The sequence below is a fragment of the Grammomys surdaster genome, unplaced genomic scaffold, assembly GCF_004785775.1.
Source record: "Grammomys surdaster isolate TR1022 unplaced genomic scaffold, NIH_TR_1.0 144, whole genome shotgun sequence".
NCBI lineage: Eukaryota > Metazoa > Chordata > Mammalia > Rodentia > Muridae > Grammomys > Grammomys surdaster.
In genome coordinates this window covers 8,116,548-8,121,876 of record NW_021604602.1, presented here as the reverse complement: position 1 = coordinate 8,121,876, position 5,329 = coordinate 8,116,548, and the positions used below count along the sequence as shown (strand labels likewise).

The following is a 5,329-nucleotide window of genomic DNA, read 5'->3' as shown; positions in this document are numbered from 1 at the left end:
GTCTAGCTTCTATTCTGTCTTCCAGGGTCTGTCCAAGGGCCCCCCTCCCCCGCCCAGTGCCACATCCTGTTCACCATCCTGGTTATTCCTTTGATCCTACCATTTCCCTCCTCACGTACCTCCATCGTCTGGTCTATGATGTGTCTTGGGAAGTCTCTGGGGGTGGGCAGTGTGCCAAGGGCAACAGCTGGCACATGAGTAATTTCAGCACCTACAAGCCTCACACAGGGAAGCTCCTTCCTTCCTCAACTCTGGCCAGTGGCTGGCACTGTGCTTGGCAGCCATGGCTGCCCCTTGCACACTCCTCCCATTTGTTCTATGCTGGGGACCTGGAGGGTCAGGGTGTCCCCAGGTCTAATCAGTACTGGATTTCTTGACTGTCTTGCTGCAAAACCACCTTTTCTGGAGACACCCTTGAGGGAAGCCAGCGTCTCTATGGGGCTTCCCTTATGTGCACATGCACACACAGACACCTGGGTCCATGCACATGAACACACACTCTCTCACACTCACTTTCACACACACACACTAAGACCAGCCCCACCTGGCTCCTGTGTCCTGCAAGCGCTTGCCCACCTGCCTTGTCCTGCGATCTGCTGCCTCTTAGAGCCCCACATGGGGCAGGAACCCGAGCTGGTGCACACAGAGCAGCTGAGAAGTTTCCATTACAGCGATGTGGGGGCAGTGGCCTCAGTAGCCTTGAAGGCTGGCAGCCTGTTGGCCTCTAGTCAGCTGGATCCACAGGGGGGCTGCTGTACACAGGGCCTAGTGCCCCTCCCATAGAGTCTAGTCCCAGGCCCCTCAGCAGCTTGACCACAGGCCTCCAGAGGGGCGCAGAGAAGGCTGAGGCTGCTGTATGCTGTCACTCTTCCCAGCTGGAAAGGAAACAGGAAGCTGTGGACACTCCCTCCCTAACTCACTAACCTCCCTGGGAGGGCAGCCTGCAGGCCAGAAAGGCGGAGGGGGGGGGTGTCCCTGGACAAGCTGGTGTTCCTAATCCCCATGCTCCAGCCAGGAATAGTCTGGAAGTTCTCCAGATACCAAACATTCCTGACTTAGGTGAGAGGGAGTGTTCTCAGGAAGGCTCCCAACTAGGCTGCTGGCTTTACTACACATCCCTGGCCAGGGACCCAGGAGCAGGAGCAGGCACTGGCCTCATGCCCCTCCCTACCAGGCCTTGTTCATGAGAGATGTAGGATCTGCACAGCTCAGTTGCATCTGGCTCTCAGTGGTAGCAGCAGTGATGGTGGTGTGTCGATAAGGTTAGGGGGAGCTTCGGGGTGAAGCAGGGTTGATCTAGACCCCGAAAGCCTTAGCTGAACAGTGCAGACCCTACCATGAGCAGGCCTAGACTAAGGTGAACCCAGTAGGCTTCGAGTCATTTGCCAGCTGCCAGCTACTGGGCAGGTCAGCCTAATGGGACACGCTTATGCAGGGAAGTCTGACTGTGGTTTGCTGATTCAGGCCCATGCTGCCCCTGGAGCAGCCCCTGATTCTGGGAAGCACTTTCTTGTGGCCAGAGGCCAGTCTTGCAGCATCTAGCTTTGAACTGGTCACTTGCCTGCTCCTCCCAAAGATGCCCTGGCTTTGGACACGGGATGGGCTATTGCGACCCTAGGTCAGGCCTAGCTTCCCAAAGCCGAGGAGTACCAGGTACCTGGGTTGAGACTGATCTTCTCCTGAACTCCCAGTGCACACATTTCGTTCTGTTTTTACCAGCTGCTGTGGTTTATCCGAGGTGGTTCCCACTTCGGGAAGCCCCTCAGACCTTGTGCGAGGGAATCGTGGCCACCCTCGAGAGCATCCACGGTGACTTGTATGCTCTCGGCTCAGACTGGCTTCGTACTGCTGCCACTTGACTCCTCGCTTTGCCTGCACCTGTCACTGGAAATCTTGATCCCAAGAGGGAAGTTCACTCAGATCTGGTCCCCAGAGCTGGTTTACTCACTTGGCAGCCTCCTGGGTCCACGAAGAAAGAAGCAAAGATGATCTGCAGAATGGCTGTGGGACACAGTCCGGCATGGACCTGGTAGGTTTCAGTCAGCAGTGCTTGATCAAGAGGGAGGCCCAGCGCAGCTCCTGTAGGTCATGCTTCTCCCCACAGAAGTCCTTCTGAAGGGGCTGCCTACCCCCGTATGCAGAGCACAGTTATTGTTGGTCTGTGTTGTCTATCGGGGCGCTCGTTCTGAACCACAGAGCCAGACAGATAGCAAGGGTTGAGCTATGACTGCCTCCCCCTTTGACAGAAATTGCAACAATCCTGAAGATAGGCCACTGGCTCCAGATTTGGGAGGTATCATTTCCCAGGACACCAGTGGACTGTAGGCCATGCCTGTACATGGGTCAGCTCCACTATTCCTGCCCGTCTTGGCACAATTTGTTCACACCAGGCCAGCTTCGGAACTGCGAACCTCATGGAAAAAGTCTCATGGTGGAATTAAGGGGAGAGCAGATGTGTGAGGCTGTGGAGATGTGGGGTGATGGCAGAGTCCAGTCCCTGCTTCTGCTTTACAGTAGAGCTTTGGGCTGGAGATGGATGGTTCCTAGTCTTCCCAAGGCCTCATGCCTTATATGGCATCCTGCCCTGGGAGTATAGGGCCCAAGTTACAGATGTAGGCGTGTCGGCCCTGGGAAATGGTAGCTCCCAAATCTGGAGCCAGTGGCCCGTCTTCAGGGTTGTTGCAATTTCTGTCAAAGGGGGAGGCAGTCATAGCTCAGTCCTTGCTATCTGTCTGGCCTGAGATAAAGATGGTCGAGTTGCAAACCCCTGTACTCACATCTTCTGCACCCCCAGCCTGGTTTCTACCAGGAGAGATAAAGCTTACTCCAGGGACACTGTGATTCTGGGTCCTCAGATCATTTGGTCACTCTTCCAGGGAATTGGGGGGAGGGAAGCTAGCCTTGCTATCTCAAGTCTGCCTATAGCTGGCTGCTTTCCACTGTGGGCCATGACTCTGTCAAGGATGAGGAGGCTCAGGCTTGGTTCACGCAGATGACTCAGTAGCAACAACCATGGCCTCTCTTCTGAAGGTGGGAATGACCGGACTCACGCACCAGACTGTCTGCTCGTGCTCTTAACTCTGCTTAACACCGCGGTCTTAACACCAACTGAGCGACATGGACCAGTAAGTCACTGGCCTTTTGCAGGATAAAGATTCCGTATGGCCTCAGGCAGTGGATACTGGAGAAGGGGTGTTGCTGTTTTCCTTCCTGGGGCTGAGGCTGGGGGGCTCTGTAGTAGCAGCCTCTCTGGACACACAGTGAATGTTGCAGCGACCTTTGTGTTATCGGCCCTTGGCTGTTTTCCGGTTCCTCCCACTGCTGTGCTATGCTGGCCTGGCTGCCAAGGCTTCTTTGGCCTTGTCTGGCTGGAGAGAGAGAGAGAGGTCTCTTTCACAAAGGCAGGACAGGTAGGAAAAGCATAGGTTATGGATTACCGCACACTGGCTCCCTGGGTGAGCAGCAAGTAGTGATAGAGGTACAGAGGGCCAGGGACAGGCAGGAGTTAGCCCATGGGTCTGGGGCAGGGATGGGAGTGGGAAGTAGAATCCTATCTGCTGCAGCAGGAGGATCTCCCAAGGTGGAAATTTCCAGCTTCCTCAGTCTAGTGGGTGAGGCTGGAGCATGGCCACCATTGCTAGCGCTATGAGACACAGCCCCAGGATGCTGTCAGTGAAGTTGGGCTTCTTCAACTTTCATGACCTTGGGACTTCAATCAGAGGTGCTTGCTCTCTGGCCCACACTTGCAGCCTAGGGGTGAAGGGTTATGATCCTGGACCAGAGGGCCACTGGTATGTCAGGCCTTTCTGATTGTAGTGTCAGTCATTAGCCTTGGGTCTTCTGAAAGGCTCTGAGATGGTGTGTGTGTGTGTGTGCGCGAAAGCATGCACGTGCTTGAGTGTGTATGTATGTATGGGGACAGTGTGGGGATGTGTGTATGGGGATGTGTGTGTGTCCACAAGAGTGTGAGAGCACATGTGTGTCTGTGTGTATGCTCATGCATGTGTATGTGCGCATGTGCACATGTATGTGTATGTATGTGTGTATGGGGATGTGCGTGTATGTGTGTGCACAAGAGTATGTGTGCATCCATTCGTACATGTGTGCGTGTGCGTGTGTGTGTGTGTGCATGCATTCGTGCATATGTGCATGTGTGTGTATGTGTGTGTGTGTGTGTGCATGCATTCGTGCATATGTGCATGTGTGTGTATGTGTGTGTGTGTGTGTGTGAGAGAGAGAGAGAGAGAGAGAGAGAGAGAGAGAGAGAGAGAGAGAGAGAGAGAGAGAGTCTGTGAATAGCAGCCGGAAACAAGGCAGAGAGCCAATGGGTTAGGAATGGCCTTCAGGCTGCAACCACAGGACTGTGGGCAAGAAGGGCTTTGACTGCTCAGTTTTGATGGCTCCCCCACTGGATACAGAGAAGGGCTTGGATAGGGATAGGCCAGGGCACAGGTGAGTCATGGGCTGGCTTGTTCCTATAGGGGGAGAAGGGTAGGGACTCCATAAGAAGGTAGAGGAGCTCCTGCTGAAGGCTTGGCAGATGCTGAAGGGACCGGCTGAGGATGAGACATGGTGCTGGTAGCTGCAAGGCTTCCAGCTCAGATGTTTATTGGCCAGGTATGTGAGTGGGCATGCCAGGCTCTTTCCTACTGATGCTAGAATGAGTGATGCTAACCGGGTTAACCCTTCTTCCTTAGTTTAGAGTTGAGTCATGGATTGAGAGCAAGACACAGCAGTACTTTCAAGGCGCTGGTGAGGGTTCCTATATGTTCTTTCCTAGCTTGTATAGATGCCTGCACACCTGCTGTGGCCTCTCCCAGCTCAGAAGCCAACAATGGGAAAGGTCATCTGAACAACTTCTTCATCCTTCTCATGGGTAAGGACCCAGCAAAGCTCCCCTGACCCCCCTACACACACACACACACACACACACACACACACACACACACACACACACACACACACTCCTTCTTCACTACAGTCTATTGAACCTATAGATCCTAAGCCTCCAGCTTTTGCTCTCTACCATCAGGTGACCAAGTGTTCTGTTCCTGTCTGGAGAGTGACTTCATTAAACACATAGCAAACGACAGAGAAGTGACAGCAGGTAGCAGATAGAAGCAGCCAATGTCCCCAACGCTCCATCTAACCAGGGCTATACTGAAACATGGCTGAGAATGAAAGGAGGTAAAAATCATTAAAGTGGGGCTTACCACATCCAGCCAAATTGCCTGAGGAAACTGAGGCAGCTAACTGGAGTTTCTGATCCACATCTGTCTCTATGGATGGGCTCTGGCTTCTCCTTCCTCGGCTGGCATATGCTGTAAGA

General features: G+C 53.7%; 1 protein-coding gene across 4 annotated transcripts in view; it reads right to left on the bottom strand.

Annotated features, from left to right (window-relative positions):
• CUNH14orf180 (chromosome unknown C14orf180 homolog) overlaps positions 1–2,107 on the bottom strand; it is a 10,672-nt gene extending 8,565 nt beyond the window's left edge. The window contains exon 1 of one of the 4 annotated variants that reach the window (XM_028764504.1): positions 1,949–2,107. The gene's annotated coding sequence lies outside the window, so the exon portion shown is untranslated. Of the gene's footprint in view, positions 1–544; positions 867–1,948 lie in introns of those variants that run through there. The other 3 variants (XM_028764501.1, XM_028764500.1, XM_028764503.1) reach the window with 3 other exon arrangements.
• Between the last annotated feature and the right edge of the window lie 3,222 nt (positions 2,108–5,329).